Source organism: Chrysemys picta, chromosome 2, assembly GCF_011386835.1.
Source record: "Chrysemys picta bellii isolate R12L10 chromosome 2, ASM1138683v2, whole genome shotgun sequence".
Lineage (NCBI taxonomy): Eukaryota > Metazoa > Chordata > Testudines > Emydidae > Chrysemys > Chrysemys picta.
In genome coordinates, this window is record NC_088792.1 from 115,687,812 (window position 1) to 115,706,679 (window position 18,868).

General features: G+C 38.8%; 1 protein-coding gene across 10 annotated transcripts in view; it reads left to right on the top strand.

The window, feature by feature from the left end:
• Nucleotides 1-18,868, top strand: part of LOC101951432 (poly(rC)-binding protein 3-like) — a 737,225-nt gene that overhangs the window by 505,562 nt on the left and 212,795 nt on the right. The window contains exon 1 of one of the 10 annotated variants that reach the window (XM_065584023.1): nt 199-221. The exons of 8 other annotated variants lie outside the window; for them this stretch is intronic. The gene's annotated coding sequence lies outside the window, so the exon portion shown is untranslated. Of the gene's footprint in view, nt 1-198; nt 363-18,868 lie in introns of those variants that run through there. One more of the 10 variants, XM_042842121.2, reaches the window with a different exon arrangement.

Below are 18,868 nucleotides of genomic sequence, written 5' to 3' on the forward strand. Positions count from 1 at the left end.
TGGAGCTGTTGTTTAATAGTATGGCTCCCTGGAGTCTAGTGCAGGTAAATTGAATGAATGCCACAGAATATCACTTCTCTGCATTGCATATTTCAAACCTTTGCCAGGCAGCTTGGGATGAACAGCCAATCAGGGAAAAGGTCCCCCCACCCCCCTTTGCTAGCTTGGATGGCATTTCCCATTATGCTCAGAACAATGTGCAGTGTTACCGATTCACTCCTGTGAGTATACTGAGATTGTATGTGGTATTCAGCTGTTATATTCAGAAGACAACTTTTTCTGAACTGGCTTTTCAGCCATGTTTCAAAGATGCCTTTTTATGAAGGAAAGAAAACTAGCATGTGACTCTGAATGAATGTGCTGTGAGTAAACCATTTAATATAAGTGCATCAATACATTCATTCTGTATGGGAAATCCGAATCTGATAGGCTGATAAGAGAGCTCTTCTAGGCTACAGTTGTGATAAACTACTTGAGAATAAAATAGTCTGTTTCCTTGGCAAGTAATTAGGGATGATAAAATTAAAAGCGAAATAGAATTTAGGAATGTTTTCCCATGGATATTAGTGCTTTTAGGTTATTATTTTCTTCTATTGTTGAAATCCGGGTCAAACTGTTTTATTCGTCTATAACTACAGCAGTGTTGCAGTTGACTGGAACAATATGTCCTTTTCCATCAATATTATATGTTTATTTGATGATAAAATTATGTAGTTTAGTCTGCCGCACATTTACTCCTAGTCACTTTCTTTTAAAGTACAGATAGACTAGTAGCTGAATCATGCAACAGCAACTTCATTCATAAAATATGTAAAGCTTCTTTGGTTAACACATTAGATCCAAAGATCCAGCCCTACAACTCGGTATAGAGGTACATGCCAGTTATTGTGTTAGAGAAAAATAAGAAGCATCATTTTAATTGTAATTCATAACCTCACTTTTTTTTACTTGAAGACACATGTAATTCTGTGTTTTGAATTAGTTTTTGAGTATTTTTCTCTATGTATATCTAGAAAGATATTGTCAGAAAGCTTCAGGTTGATTATTTGGATTTGAAATTCCTGTTTTAAATAAAACATGCACACACACACAGGCTCTCCACTCCTCAACCTAGGTGGGGATGCACAGAGCTGGATCATCAGCTGGTGCAAACTGTCATAGCTCTGTTCAATTCAATGGCTGTTGAGTTCTGGCTAAAGATCTGGCCCATCGACTTCAGTGGAATTTCTCAAAGGAATAAGGGTCCACTGACATGGATTGGGGTCTAATCTGCAATGGTATTTGCTAATGGTAAGCCTGGTTCTGTTTTGGGTATATCTTGGTGTAGCCCTCTGGAGTCTCTGAATTTTTCTGTTCCTCTCATGTCTCCAATATCCCATTATGCCATGCAGAACTTTGCGAAATACACCATACGCATTTTAAAGTAAATTTGAAAGTTGCGGCGCAAACTAAACCAATCCAGGAAATTCTAAGCAAAGACTGATCCTCTGTCCTGAATTTTAGGAATGAGCACAGCAGCCTCAGCACTAAGTTTGACATCCGTGAGTTAAGTTGCTTTTAATTTCATATTATTTTAATGTGGCTTATTGTTAATTTTATTTTGTACATAAAAGGAAAAGGCCTTCTACGACCGACCTTTTAGAATCTGTTCCAGTTCTGATATCTTGGGTAGCCGTGTCTCTAGGCAGCTGTTCTTGAAGTCTATATTCTGTATCTGAGAGACAGACATGGCATCTTTCCACACAGATGATTTTGGTTTGGGGCACTGGGTGGGCATTAGCCAATATTTTTAGTTGTCCCCTTTTTTATTAGTATAATACTTGTAGCATTTGGACGGTTACTCTCTACCTATTATTATATACTTGAAAGAAGTAAAGAATGTGCATCTGATAAATACATATTTATAACCTAATCTTGCAAACTCTTACTTGTGCAACGGACTAATCACATTGAATTCAAAGGGACTGTTTGCCTGAGTAAGATTACTTGCAGGAGTAAGACTTTGTAGGGCGATGTCCTTTAAAGGTGTTTAAAAAAACAGGTATTTATTTTTATGCATGTATTCTGTATATAATTGATTGCAATTATTCTAGTCTATTACGGAACTCTATTATTAAAAGCTATAACATTTAAAAGCAGGTATTTTAAACTCTACTTGGTGGATCTGAATATTGTTCAAGAGCATATCTCACAGCAACTCAGACACTGGCCCAGGGTCAGTCCTCTCATGCTACCCATGGCATGTAGAAATATATTGCTTTAAAATCCATTATCACCTGCTTTTGAAGCACAAATCCTTTAAGTGTACTTTTAGTCAGAAAGTGAAGATGCAAAAATTGTCAGTTTCTTTCTGTCCCAGCATATCTGCTGCAAATGTATCTTCTACTCTTTACTCATGTTAGCACTGCAGCATCAATACAACTATGAAAGAGGAAGGTGGATTATATTCTGCCAAGTGCATTGTCAACAAAATTGCCTTTTAATTTCCCTACCAGTAAATGACAAATAGAACTTTTATGGGTAGTGATAATGAAAGAGTGAGAGAGGGAAAAGAACTTGGGATGTTTCTTTTTCAGATCTGAAGTTGACTTTGCAGCCATTGAGATAATAAAACTCATTGTTTCTCTTCTTAAGTAAGCAAGTTCTATGCAGTCATTGTGACGGAATAGATATGGGACCCCATGCTTTCACGTTTAGAGGGCTTTTCTGAGTCTCAACACAAGAGAGAGAAGAACATTAAGAAGTACTTTTTGTTAACACAAAAAACAGGGGCATCTGATTTAGTATTCTTTAACCAGAATACTTCCATTATTTCAAAAACACATCAGCCAATTCACAAAGGTATTTTAAAGACATTTACTGAAGCATGAAAAGCCAATAATAACTAACATCACAATTTCTGCTTATAGAATAAGAATTGAATAGCCATTTCAGTATTTGATTTTATGATCATCATTCAGAATAGGCATGACAGGGGGCTGCAGTTTAGGCAGGGAACAGGCCAAGCAAATATTATATGCCTGGATTTTGTTTTCTTTCCTACATGACCACCTTCAGCTACAGGAAAAACATTTTTTTCTGTATTACTGTTTCCTTTCCTAAGGGAAAGCAGTGAAATAGAGTTGTGAAATGTCAAGTTTCACTATTAAAGAAAACCCCATGCTGATGGATGAATGTTATTCAGGGTGCATGTCTGAAGGTACAGACTTAGAGCCAACTTCTGAACTCCTGTGCAAAGCATGATTGAGCAAGCTCTGTATTGAGCACTTGGTTGTTTGAGCATGGAGCACTAGCATGATTGCTAATACAGAATGTGGGCAGTAAACGCAGAGCCTGTGCCAACCTGGTCTCCACTCCCAACACCCAAAGTAGATCTTTATGCACATGTCCGAGAGGAGGGAACAACTTTAGCACTTAGATATTTCTGCCTGAAACGAGTTTTGAGTACTGCCACCAATTTTTCCTGCTTTTTAAATGCCTATATGTCATAACAATGTTTCCTTGGACTGAGTTGTTGTACATGGTTCCTCTTCCTTGATTTCCAGTTATTGACCGTGCTCCCATTGTAGTAGGGATGGGTGAACTGGCTCAGATAAAATAAAAACTAGACAAAATTTCAAGCTGAGACAAAGCCCATTCTTTGTATGGGTCAGAATGTTTTTTGCACATCTCGCCTCCTGCCAGCGGATGACACCATATAGAAAATAGAACACAAAAACCAATTTTGTGCTACTTCCTCCGAGGTTGTGCAGTTTATTTCCGGGTGAACCCCACTTCTTATCACTTCAGAGAAGGACAGAGAGAGGGGAAGATTTTTTTTGAGTTTGCATGTTGGTGGTGGTCACTACCAAACTCTCTTGGAAATCTGGCCTATGCTTTCAGTTTTTCACCTCCTCCACAATGTGGGGCTAGCTCATTTTTTCCATCCCTATAATCTTTGTTCCCCTATAAATGTTTTTTTCTTTTCTTTTCTTGTTCTCTCTTACATTAGGCAGTGCAGGTCTGTATTTCTGAATCATCCAAGCAAGCAGCTTTTATTTTCCTTTTACACATCAATCCCATGCCTTTGTTTCCCTTCTGATTTAGGGGGTGGTGACGTGTTTAGTTCTTGCATTCCTGAAAGAGAAGGACTATTGTTTTCATCATCCAAACAATAGATGTTGCCCTGGGTAGGCAGTATAGGATTAGCTTACTTTTTCTGAGTCAGATACGGAGTGATCTTTACCCATTGCTGTACATTTGGCTATGAGTAAACCTTCTGTGTGTCAGTTCTCCCTACCCAGTTTCAGATGTTAGCAGCCTGAACTGGATCTTAATCTAAGAGCAAAACACCATTATTTGAATTTTTCATCACCACTAATGTACCAGGAACATGTATAGTATATGCTAATTTATTTTGTTCATGCCATCTAATCAATGCCAAATGAATTCTGAATTATTTAATACTACTTTGTGTAATACTAAAGAATTACAATTCTCTATAGTCTATAGCAAAACATGAATGATTCAATATTGAGTTGAGAAGTAAGTTAAGTAATATGAGCAAATAGACTTATCTTGATTAAAAAAAAGACGTGATATATACTGTACATAGAGCTGGTCAGGATATTTTTGATTAAAGAGTTTTTTGTTTGAAAATGCCAATTCATTGAAACTGAAGTTTTTCCCCAAAATGGTTAATTTTTACTAGGAAAGGCTTCTCGGGTCCAGGGTGGAATTTCTGGTCAAAATGAGAGAGGGACAAAGGTAGACAGAGTGCGGGAGGGGAAAGAGCCACCTAATAGTAAATAGGCCAGTAGTTAGAGCACTCACCTGAAATGCAGTAAACCGAGGTTCAAGTCTCTGGTCCGCACCATTTCTTGGCTAGGTGTGATGTCCATATATACATAATGTGTGTGTATATATACAATTGTCATTGTTTAATTACTTTGCCCCTAACTATCTGAGTAGGGTCCATGTTTTCTTGAATTTTTGGAACTTCTGCCGAAAGTAAAACCCATACGGCCTGCCTAGAATCGCCTTGGGCAGTACAAGCTCTGAGCATCCAGATTATTAGTCCTGTGATGGTCCAGAATTTTAAACAACTAATGTTATCTCAGCTGTTAGACAAACAACATGGGCTGTGCAGAGTAGTTTTATTACGAGTGAAATAGTATGGTTGGATTTGGATGGATATATAGAAGTTACAAACCAACTCCGATATGTTATTGAAACAGAAGCTATATCTGCAGCATATGGTTTGCATAATAAGAAGCAGGAGAAAGAGTAACTTGAAATATATCTTGGAAATAAAAAAAATAAAACTGCAGGTGATATTTTGCCATAAAGATTAGTTATGGAGAATCCTTTTATTTTCCATAGCCCCAAAACACTGCTTCTAAACCCATCTTCTGTATCTAAAACATAATTTAATTAATGACTTTACTGGGAAGGAATATTCATAATATAATTGTCTCAGGAATCTGTTTTTAAAAAAAATCCTTGAAAAAAGAATACTAGATATTTTGTGAACGAAGTTCTGCTCACAATTACACCCTTATAAATCTGGAGTAACTCCATGAGTTATGGAGAACCCCACTATCAAAAGGAAGCCCCAGACAGACTACGTTACTTTTCCATCCTGCTCTTTGCAGGACTGGTAGAGGAACAAAGCACATATCCTCTTGTCCACTCACTCCTTCACCACCAGACCAAAGAAAGCCTTCCACTGGTTCCACAGAGGTGGGAAAGCCTTCCTTTGCCCAGTAAGGAGAGATCTGTGTGCCACACATGGATCACAGGGGCACAGTTTGACCCATAATTCCAAAGAACAGTCTTATACAGCCTCGGCCAGAACTCATTGAAGTCAGTGCAATGACTCCCATTGACTTTAAGCCATAGAGAAGTGGCAATGTGCTGCTGAGCCCAATGATCTTTCAATAATTGCTATAATTTAAATATATTTTGTCACATTATCTTACTTAGGATCCAATTTCCCTTCCCCTGGTTTTGTAGTCTGAACAAAGGATTCAGATTTGTTATAAACCAGAACCGTCTAAGACAGGTTCATTTGAATGGGAATTGTTTGATGATGATGTCTTTGTACATCAGTTTTTATGGGGTGGGAGGCATATTTTAAAGATCCTTCTTTAATTGGTGTCACATCTATCAAGGATATTGTGTGTGTTGCCCTTAGTGGAAGATTATGATTTGTTACAAAGGATGATGACACTAATTTAGAACAAATGACACCCTGGTTCCCCGCAGCAGCAGAACTAGAGCAGATCCATCCACAAAGAGGGACGGGGGGACCGAAGTTGGAGGAGGTCCATGGAAAGGCTGCACAATCATTTATAGCTTGGAGTCAAGTATCAGAGGGGTAGCCGTGTTAGTCTGAATCTGTAAAAAGCAACAGAGGGTCCTGTGGCACCTTTAAGCCTAACAGAAGTATTGGGAGCATAAGCTTTTGTGGGTAAGAACCTCACTTCTTCAGATGCAAGTCATGCTTGCATCTGAAGAAGTGAGGTTCTTACCCACGAAAGCTTATGCTCCCAATATTTCTGTTAGTCTTAAAGGTGCCACAGGACCCTCTGTTGATTTATAGCTTGGAGTTCCTCTCAGAGCCCCCAATCTTCCTGCTGCACTGGATATGTGTTTGGGCATATCCAGTGCAGCTGCTTGGCATAGAAGCTGGGCGGAGGATTTGGGGCCTAGTGCATAAGTAAAAGAGTCTGTCTTAATGTAAGTTAGTGTCGTCCTGCAACCTTCGTGTTGGACTGAATCACTTAACACAAGGTCTAATAAGTCCAGGAATGCCCAAGGTGGCACTTTTGCAAATCAACGTTACAGGTTATCAGTGCCATCAATTTGTACTCAAGTTAATCAGTCATGGGACATTGTGGAGCATCGCCTGGAAACACAGAGAAGCTTAAGCAGCCTGTCATGTTGTCTGTACTAACGGATTGTGTGTATTACAGCATGCATATAATTCTGAATTATTCCCCGTTCCAAGAGCATGCCTCTTCCATTGCAACTTACCACTCATTCTTCTGGAGGTAACTTGACATTTTGAAAGACCTGGATTGTAATCAATATACAGGAGTGATAGCTACTGATCTGAAAAAACTGGTACATAAGCAGTTATGACCATTTATGGTGTTTTCAAGCAAAGTGAGTGCTGTAATTCTAGTTAAATAATATTGGCCTATTTAAGGCCTTTACATCTGAGGGAGGAATATTGAAGGGAAAAATCTCATGAGCTGTCTATAGATGTTCTACTTTTTATTTCTGATTTTATTATAAGGCTCTGTCTGCATAAAAGAGAAATTGTATATCTATGATATCATTGTATTCAGATGCCCCAGGCCCTGGCCAGTATAACTAGTTCTGATCAGTGACTTTTATAACTTAAAAGGCTGAGTTAGAGGGGGGGAAAAGAAAAAACAATTTTCCTGAAGTTTGACCAGACAGAATTTATATTATTTTCAACATCCAACCTCTTGAAAAATGTTAGAAGTGCCACATTTACAGATATAACATTGAGCTTCCTTTTGCCTGGCCCAGATAAAGAGCTTTTAGGACATATGGGGAGTTTTATGAGCTGTAATTAATACAGCAGGGCAAAATTTTTCACACTACATCTTTTGGGGGGGGGGAAATGCAGATGTAGGTTGACTGAAACAATTTGTGAATTCACGTCAATTTCGGCAAATTGTTTCAGTCACAATCATATAAATAATAAATAAATAAGGAATAGTTTTCAGAAAAGTCAAAACTGTTCATTCTGGCATTTCTAAATTGAAACATTTTGACTTTTTGTTTTGGACAGACATTTTATTTTGTAATGTCTCTCAATTTTATTTTTTAAAAAACCACCCACCAATTAAATGTTTCAGACTTCAAAATCAAAACAAAACATTTAATTTTGGGTCAACCAGAATGTTTTGGTCAACCCAAAATTAAACATTTTTGGACATTTCATTTCATCAAAAAAAAATTTAAAAAATTTCAGCTTGACCTCAAACTATTGTTTATAATTTTTTGGTTCTGTTCCTGAACCAAAAAATTGGTTCTTCACACTGCTTGAATTGCTAATCTTTGGCTCATGTTGGTCATGTGATGTACTGGGTATAGTGCACTGCTATACTCTAACCTGGGAGTCCTGTGAAACAGCAGACACAACAGCTTTCAAAAGAACCCTGCACAAGCTGCTGAAAAAGGAAGAGTTACGGGCTTTCCTCCACGCATGCTTTCCCCATGGAGGAGGAGAGTTTGAATAGAGGGAGACTGGATGTGGGTGGAGTAGTGAGAAATCGAGAAAGAATAGGCAGGGTGACAAAAGAAGTGGCAGGGGTGCTGGAAAGGATAGGGGAGATTTCAGAAAAAGAAAGATCAAGAGAAACAGGAAGAGTTTGGAATGGCAATGGGGTGGAAAGACATTGAGGGAGTGCTGGGGGGATTATGCAATGGGACAAAAGATGGAAAGATTAGGGTTGGGAAAGAGAAGGGAATGAGGTAGAAAGAGGAAGAACAGAAACAAGGGAGACCTACTTACAACAGAACCCCTGTTTTACAAATTAACTGAAGATTGAGCAGTGCATAAAATCAGAAAGTTCATAACATTGAACATCAAAATTACCATAGTTGTGGTGTTGTGCATCGCTTTGTTCTTGTCCTTCACATCATGGCAAAGCAATATCCAGTGCATTGAAGGCATTTGCTCTTCATTGACATCGCTTCTATTGTGTGATTTATTTTTTTCCCTGTTGGAGAACAATGGTTCATGTAACTGGTCATTTGAAAGATTGATGTTTGTAAAATCGAGGTTGTTATTTAGTTAAGTTTGATATGCCGGCTACTGTGAGAAATACCCTACCAAAACCAGGCAAGTGGCTACTATACCATGACTGTTAGCTTTACTGTTGTAAGCATTTTATTATGGGCATATTGTTGTATGTCATCTTGTCTTGCAATTTTGACAGATCATCCAAGCTAAATAAGGTTGAGTCATATATGACTACTTGATGGCAGGCCTGTTATTATTCCTAAGTGCTGCAGGCAGTTATTCATCTCTAGTGAATTAATGAACAACCACAATATTAAGGCCACAATGCTACTGAAGGTGCTGTCTTTTTTCTGAGATCTCAACCAAGGTCCTGACTCTCTGTTTTCTCAAAGATGGCATTAAAGTGGCATGTAAGCCCAGTGCTACTGGCCAAATTTCAACTCATAATCATCCTTAGTATGTAATTTTTAAAACCATATAACGTATTTTGCTCATGTAAATTTCTCCCATGGGCAGGAGCTCTGCCACTTAGAAATGATTCAATCAGATGGATTTGGGCAGGGAACAAAATTTTACTGGTGATAAAAATCAGCTTCAAAAAAGAACTCCACACAACTATGTTCCTCCAAGATCCAAGTTCCATAGATTCAGCCAAAGTCTATACATCTCTAGCAACCTTTATTTCACTGGGGTGTTCTTAGATTTAAGTTGTTTTTTGTTTATAAAACTACTTTTTGATATTTAGATGAAAGATGTACTGTATGGCAGCTTTGATTGTTCAGGGATGCAGACTGTTGTATCTTTTGCTCTTTACACAACAAACGTAAGATGAAAGAACCACACAGTGGGGTGCAAATAACCATGTTTACTAATTATACGCATGCAAGGCATAGCTACAGGTATACACTTTTGCTCTGGCAAGTTTCTGTACATAAAACACAGAACCACTAGAGGGCTCACAAACTATTTAAAGGTATATTACACGATTCCTATACACTAGATGAATGTGTTAGTGGACTAATATTTAATGGTTATTATATAATTTGCTGTTAGTTCCAAAGTGGTTCATCTTACAAGACTAATCTGAGAAAAAAATTGAATAAAATAAAAACCTGAAAGCAAGATTGGAATACAGCTTGAACATTTTATAAATGTAGGAGAATGTTGAGTCTAAAATCAAACATGGCTATTCCATTTGGGGCCAATGGGATTTTTGTGTGTGTTATAACAGTGTTTAGAAAACCCTTCAGATGTTTGAAAAATGAAGAAACAAAATAATGGTTATCCTGGTTTTGAATGTTCAGGTTTTGAATGTCCCTTATTATCCAAGGTAAAGGCTGCTTATTTTAATATAGAGCAAGGAATGCTATTACAAATATAAAATTTGTTAGAAAATAACGGTGTTAGAAGAAGATAAAATCAGAGCAAAGTCTTCTGTTTTTGCTACATGTTAAAATATAGATGGATTGCAGTCAATGTAGTTAAACCGCTTCTCTTCTTTGAGATTCAGATTCTGCAAGCACTCCACATTCAGAACTCCCGTTGGGCCCCAGAATACTAGCTGACAGGCAGTAATAAGGGAAAATGTGTGCTTTTGGTCTCTGCTAAATTTAATTCGTCTAATAGCAGTTTTTAAATGAAAATCATTATGACAAATTATCTCTGTTGTTCTCGTCACCATTTTAGCCATCATATCCTAAGTTAATTAAATGGCATTTTAATGCTGTTTATGTAGTTTTCTTTTAAGTGTACTGTATGACAAAGAGAAAGCAGTGTTGTCAATTTTTAGAACATGTTCAAACCCTCACAAATATGTTAGCTTTGAATGAATTTTAAACTGATAGCTTTTTTAATTGGGGGTTCATCATTTTCATTTTCACTTGGCAAACACTGATTCAGGAGAGATGTTCATAGCTTGTAGTATGAAATGACCAAATTTTGCATCATGTTTGTCTATTGTCTATAAAAAGAAGTAAATAATTTTTCAAATGTTTTTCCTTACTGTTTATAACAACACTTGAAATTTAATTCTGTTTCCTCCATCATACACTGAATTGTTGGACTGATAATAATCCAACTCATATGTGCAGTGCAGTGGTTTCTCCTTGTTGTTTTGTGTCCTAAATCTTTGTGGTTGTGAGTGCTGTTAAACAGCTGCTGCATTCTCTTCCAGAGGTGACTGCATTGTGATTATTCCATTCCATTTTTATTTTGGTGGTTAATTATTAATAAGTGATTATATAAATATAGCTAGGGAATATATGATGCTGTGATATGGTATAAAAGCACTGTCAGCATGTAGTTGGGATGACTGCATTAATGGGGAAGCCATGAGTGAGCTATACAGATAAATCACCCTAACAAGGGTTGTTAAAACCGTTTCACTACACAAATCATTTTGCATACATGTTTTAGAGAGTTTTTATAGAATGTATTGGGACTATTTTTGATTCCCTCTGTCTGAACAGCTAGGTGCCTTAGTTACCGTGAGTCCAGCTGTACAGAACTCACAGAGCCCAGGATAAATACCTTACATTTTTATTTGTACAAAAAGCAAGTGTCTATCCAAGGGTCAAGGTAAAAATACAATTCTCATATATTACAAATCTAGTAACAGTGCTAACCCCAAGATCTAGAAATGACTAAACAGACAAAACCAAGGAACACCCTTCCCACCCACCAACAGACCAACCCACACTGTTCTGTCCAATTCCCCAAAACTGGGGGGAACATATGGGCTTTGTGGAGTGCCCTAAAAGTCAACAGATTCTGGCTATTTCAGATTACTGGCAGAGGTAATGAGTCCCAAAGGTGAAGGTCCCTCACAGAGAATCCCCTGCAAGCAGCCTCCTCTTTTAAACTGAGAGGGTTCCAGCTAATGTGCTTCCTCTAGTTCAGCTGCAGTAGTGTACCATAAGGAGAGTGGAGTCTCTTACATAGATGCATTTAGGCCATTTAGGGCTTTACAGAACAAAACCAAAATCTTAAGCTCCACCTGGAAACCAAGAGGCAGCTGGTGCCAATCATGGACGCAGGCATAATGTGCTCGCAAGATCCCCCACCTAACATGAGCTGTCACATTCACTTTCTCCCCTGATCTGAGAGAAGCCCCATGTACAGAACATTGCAATTATCTAAAAGATATGGATAACAGTAATAAGATCCACATCTTGAAGAAATGGTTGCAACTTGCTAGCCAGACACAGATGGAAAGAAGACCATCCTGGCCTTTGCTGTTCTACTCTTCTTCTTCGTATGATTGATGTAGCTGTAGAGCAACAACTATAATTTTACATTTACATGGTTAAGCCAGATAATTGCCTCTGAGGAGGCAGAGTGTATTGCTGTGATGCCTCCTTCCGTTTGTGAATCGAGTATTGAGTTGTTATATGTTTCATGGTCTATTCTGGGTGACCACAGTCGCACACTGGAGAGTCTTTAATTTTCCATTTGTGCAGCAAGTATCCACATTTGCCATGGTTTGTGCAGATGCAGGTTAAGGTTGCCCATGAGCTTCGTGGGAGATCGAGGCCAGGGGTCTTCTGCGACAGGTCTTTCACAAGGTGTTTGTGACTTCTTGTGAATTCCATTCAGCTTTCCATGCTACCTCATGGTTGAAATTGCTTTGTTGAAGGTTAAATGCATGGGTCCAAAGAGGCTTATGTGACTGTTCAACTAACAGAAGCTAACCAGATGCGTAGATTGCAAACTCAAGTAACAAAAGTTGGACACACATACTCGGTCACAGGGGCAAAGATAGTCTTCACCATATCTTCTGGTTGCTACCCAAGCCATCCAGCATCGCTTTCATTTTGCCTGGATTGAGCTTCAGTTAACTTAGCTCATCTCAGCAAGACACGAGGGGAGGCATTTGATAGTAGTAGCTGCGTTGGATGAGATAGACATAGAGTTGGATGTCATCAGCATACTGAAAGCACAACATTCTATACTTCCTGTGACCAATTGACAGAAGGTTACAGCATTCCCGTGAGTCTGGTATTTATGTTCTAGTTCACCAAAGAGTGCCATGTAAGGTTTCTACTGGAAACTGATCATGCTGATCATCATAATCTTTGTGTAATGGATAATACGTAAGAAGGGGTGTGTGGTGGGCGATATATGAGAGAGGAAACTATGTTCCTAGGCCTTGTAGCTAAAGACAGGTGACCCAGAGGTAGCATGCCTTACATCAGGTTCCACCAGACTGAAGGTGGGAGATACTGATCTCCCTGGCTGACCATTGTGTATTGTGTGTTTTACAATGGAAGTTGATTTGCATACCGAGTGAAATGCTAAGGAAGAGATTGCGGGGGACATCAGAAGGAAAATTAACAGGAAGAGGTGAACAGCCAGGGCAGAGGACCCTGTTTTACAGGTGAAGAACAAAGGACTGGACTAGTATATCTGGAGGAGCAGGAAGATGTCTTGGCATCCTTCATCAAGGGGAAACAAGTTGCCATCAGATTTGATCCCATGAAAGGAGGATCTCAGCCATCTTGGTTGAAAAATGCTGTGAGAAGGACTTTGGGTAAGCAGTACCTTATAAGGCAAGAGGGGATCTTGTTAGTTGAGTTTAGGCTGTAGAATACAGAATACATGTCATGAATTTATTTTATATGGAAAGCTTTTGTTTTTAATAGTTCTGTTTGCTATCGTCTGAATCTCTATTCTTTGTTAAATAAGCTTATATTTGTGTTCTCTATAAACAAATCTAAGTGCTGTGTGTTACACAGCTCTATGTTCTCAAGTGTAACTAGCAAGCTATGGTGTACTGTTTCTTTGAGAACAGCAGGCCTGATCATTCTGAGAGTGTCCCGTGGATAAGTGGCTGGATTCTGCAGGGAGATGTTTGGAGGACTCGGGTTGGAATGTGCCCATTGCTAACCTGCATGAGGGACAGTGGAGCCCTCATGGGCTGAGAGAGAAGTGCTTGTGTTGTCAATGGCTGGGAGAGAAAGTGAGCTGTCCCCTGGCAGATACAGACAAGGCTCCCCTCATGCTAAGGGCAAGTTGTAGCAAGGTGTCTCACAACCCTGGGTACCCCTGGGAAGTGTCCTATTTTCTCACTAATCCTTCCAGTTGGCCCTCTACATCTGAATCAGGAATCATGCAAAATCATCCTTTGAGAATGTTTAGTGAGAAGGAATAGAACTGGGAGATGCCCAAGATCAGTTCTGTCCATTCTTGCAGTGGTCTGGGAGTGTCAGAATGATGGAACCAATGGACCAGCTTTTCTATGCTGACTCCACACTAGCAAGAGATTCCTTTACACTGGGGGAATCTTTATCTGCAAGGGTAGTGTAGCTTTGCAATCCTTTTGTACTATTGGAGCTACACAAGGGGCTATATTGGGGGACTGGATCTGGTTCTGGATCTGTAAACTGAAAGTGAAAAAGATAGTCTCTTAATATGTTAAGTGAAAACTTAGAATTTGCAGAATGCCAAACCAGTGAAAACACTCTAAAATTGCTATATCTCCTTTTTTCCCCTCCTCTCTTTTCCTTGATTTTCTTCTGTTTCTGATGTCTAATCAGTGAGGATTACTTTATTTTATTTTATTTAAATTTAAGCAATAAAATACACCAGATGTCGGACAAATTAATAATAGTCTATCGTTTAACCCCAAAAGTCTTGCAGCATCAATATAAAAAGATCTAACAGTGATGATCCCAAACCACAAGCCATATTAATCTTAGAAAGGTTTCAGAGTAGCAGCCGTGCAAGGCACTAAATTTAGCCGTATAGAGTGGTAATCTTAGGAATGGCTTTGATCGAGTGGGCTGGCGGTACATGTTTTAGACCCTACAGAAATTTGGATTTGGACCTGTATCCAACTGTTATGTTCACATCCAACCTCTCACATCATTATCAACAATGTGACCTCAGATACCTTCAGTCTCTTCCGGGGTACTAGGCGAGGATGCACACAGTCTCCATTACTTTTTTATTTGGATCTTGAGGCCTCGGAAATAGCTATCTGAGCTCCATCCAGATATCCAAGTTATACAGCTTGGTTCTATGGACTATAAATTGATGTTATATGCTGATGATGCCTTTTTATATATATCCAAACTAGAACCCCCAGCCCTCCCATCACTAATTCAAAAATTTATAGTATCTGGTTACAAAATAAATTGGGGAAAGTTGGATCTATTGGAAATCTCCCAGTTGTCATGTAGTCAGCCATTTCTCAATGGCTAAGCCCTGGCACAAATTAAGGACTGGGTTAATACAATAAAAATGAATACTCAGCCTAGGCTCCTCTATATGCTAATCATCCTACCTGTATATAATCCTTCCATTTTGGTATATGAAAGGAGATTTATAAAACAAAAACTGTTACTCTGCTGGTTTTGTGACAACTCTTTTTTTCTAGGAGAAAATCAACAGGTCTTACTGAAGGATTTGGTCTAAATTCAAAGTTTGGTGCAGAGGGAGACCTATTTAGCCACCATGTTGCAAAAGTGTCCCATATTCTGGAATTTTTACAAGATGACTTTGATCTCAGGGTGCCGGGTAATACCTTAAAAATGCATCTTCACTGCCAGTAATTTTGAGTGTATCCAGAAAGTCTTCCATTTCCCACCAAAAGGACTTACATTGCTTCATTTCAGAAGTTCAGTTATAGTGTCTTCCTGAGGTGCATTGAGCTCTATCTTTGGATTTGAACATTGTGCTCAATGCCTTAATGCAGGCTCCCTTTGAATCTATGGAATCAGATTCATTGTACTACCTATCAAAATGACCTTTTTGATCGCTGTCACCTCAGCAAGAAGGGTATCGGAGTTGGGAGTTCCATCAACTCATACATCCTGCTGTGTCTTCCACAAATGTACGGTGGTTTCAGAAACGGATCCTAGCTTTATTCCAAAATTAAATTTGATTTTTTTCATTGACAACAAGAGACGTTAATGCCTTTTTTTGTCCACATCCTTCTCACCCAAAGGAGACACTATGGCATTTATTGGACTAAAGCAAGCCTTCGAGATTTATCTGAAAGGAGCTGAAAGCTTAAGAAAAAGAATAGCCTTGTTGGTGTTATTTCAGTGAAGGAAAAGATGATCTAAGGCACCTTAAATCATCAGTCTCACAGTGGATTTGCTGGTACATTGCTGAGGCATATAGAACAAAAGGACTTAATCCTCCATTGGGTACAAGAGCTCACTCAGCCCAAGCAATGGTGGCATCGTGCACTGAAAAAGGGCAGGCCCCACACAAAGAAATCTGTAAAGCTGCAACTTGGTCATCCCTGCATACATTTACCAAGTATTATAAGGTAGATAGTCTTCAGCTGATTCAGTCTTTGGTAGGTGGGTCCTGCGTGTTGTGGCAATTTCTTGGCATAAGGGAATCCTTTCTCTCAGTGATGTAAATTTGTTCCCTCTCTAGGATTTTTGTCTTTTCTGGGAAAATCCCACACTGAGGATTTGTGGTTGTGTACCTGAAAACTTCCCCATCCTTAAAGGAATAGGACCCCAGATCCAGCCCTCTCTGAGAATACAAGGGAGATCTCTTTCATTATGGTGAAGTTCTCTGCTCTGCAGGAGTTAAAACCTTTCTTGTGGATTATAATGTTTCTCATTGACTGTGTTTTTCCAAGGTGCTGATGCAGCAGCATAAGATTCTTTTTTTGTTTCACGGACAGAGGCACTAGCTTTTGAAGCATCTTGTAACTGAGGGGTTGGAGGCTAGTCCCTCATCAGCCATCCAGTCAGCTTTAATTCTGCCCTCTACAGCTACAGATGAATGGCAACCCACACTGAGGCTCTGTGGACCTATTCATTCTCCAAGTCTCAGGTTGTTATGTGCTCCAGAGTGTATGAGCACCTCACAGTCTTTAATATATTTACCCTCACATCACCCCTGGGAGGTAAGGAAGTACTATCATCCCTACTTTACAGATGGGGAACCGAGGCATAGAAAGACAGAGGCTTGCCCCAGGTTGCTCAGGAAGTCTGTGGTACAGTAGGGAGTTGAACCCCAGTCTACTGGCTAATCACTGGAGTATTTTTCCTCTCTATAATGTTCAAAACATTTTTAAAGGAATGGAATAAAATATGCTGTGGAATTGGGGATAAAAATTCACCTAGGACCAGACTTGGCTGGGTATCCTTTTCCTGATTTTGTCTATCTTATGTTGAACAGAATTCTCTTTCCTGGTCTCCTACTGCCAGTTTTTTCCTGTGGCTGCACCTATCCCAGTGAATCTGGCCCAATGTGTTCTCTGATTTGTCAAAGAATGCTCCAAGAAAAGTAGCTTTATAAGGTTTTGATAGCTCTGACTTGAAACGCCAATATTTACCTAAATTCAAGTATTGCCTGCTGACATCAATACAATGTGTGTTTTGATGGTACTGTACAAGGAGAAACTGCCAATATAAACTTCAAAGCTTTTCCTATTTTTAGATTTATTAACTCTACAGTTCTTCAGTAGCTTCCTGATCACACATTAGTCAAAGTCTGCAGTGACACAATGATAGCTCTCTCATTGCACCAGCATATTGAACTGTCTACCACCAGCCTTTGCATCAAGAATTTCCTTACATTCCTACTCTCCCATAGAGGAATTGAAGAGCAGAATGAGCATATTGAGAAGAGAAAGAGCAGCATATTAAAAGATGTGATCATTTTAGGCAAGATAGCTTCTTTTTCTGAGAATGAGATTATATTGATTTCTCTGGTGAAGGAATTAAAATTGACTTGAGGGGGATTTCTTTCATATGCTTAGGGTTTTTTAAAAGCCATATGGCCCTCGTCAGAGTTGCTGTAACTGCTGAAGACAATATTTGCTGAAGTTTTAGGAATACAGAAGATCCAAAGTTAAGTTGAACTCTATCTTTCCAGCAGGAGAACTGGTTGAGCAGAAAAACATTTTGCTTTATGGAAGCTAGACTATAAAAGCCATACATAACTGTAATAGTCTTAAATGATGAATAGTATTGTGCTATTATTCATATTCAGAAATGCAGCTAGTGTCCTTGGTCTACATTTTGTGTGAGCTATGCTAATTTTTTTTGTTTCAAAATACAGATGAACGTGATCAGCATTTTGTTTTCTAACCCCATGCTAAACCTTCACTGGAGCTTTTTAATCTTTCTGAAAGCTGACAGTATTTCTCCTGCAACTGTTCCTCATTTTTATGTAGCTACTTTGCATATCTATATAATAAATAAAAACTAAAATATTTTCTCCCTTTTGACCCAAGCAGTTAGCCAATATGTGGGGTCTTGCAGGTTATTTCCATTCAGAGGAGAAATTGATGATAGTCAGGTATCTTTGATGTAATCCTGTTTATTTACAAAGAAAGTACACAAAGTGCTCTTTCCCTAAACACAGTAGGAATCAAACATCACACAGCTTTCTTTTATCACCGTTCCAAACCTCTTTCCAACCAGCACTCTACCCAAAGGCTCTGTCTCTTAGCTTTTTCTCAGGGCCACACTACAAGTGCTCTTCTGGCTCACTGTCAGGCTTCCTTGCTGCCTTTTCTGTGATCTTCTGTGGTGTTTCTGTTGCTTCTTTCACACATACATAGCTCCATCCAGCAACACACAGCGCCCTATATTTGCATTCAGACTCCAGGGGAAAATCTCTCAGTACCTACTTCTGCCTTGCATGGGAGCCTGCGTTTTGAGCAGTGGCTCCTATTTTTTCAGCTGTCTATTCCATAAAGGAGCTTAATTGCTCTTTACATTTATTCTGACCAAAAAAAAGGCATCCGTTATACCCATGAGCTTTACAAGGTTTCACCCAACCTCCAGCTTAACAATATTTATGTATTTGAAATATTAGGAAAATAGAATATTAAGGGCAAAACGCATCTCTCCTTTGAACTCTGAGAGGAGAGACTGGTGAGTGATTTTGAATTATTTTTAGCTCTGTAGCTAGCAGTGAATAAATACATTATTTAGACCTTTTACCAAAAACACAGTAATTTATTCTTCGTACCAGTCAACCAGCAACACCTTCTTACACCCACTAGCACAGTTAGTCACTTCTTTTGTAGATCTTTACAAACAAGCTAACCCAATATTCAAATATAATTGAGACAAACTCGTATGCTTCTCTACAGTCAGGAAAAATCAGCTGTTACCTTAATGCTAA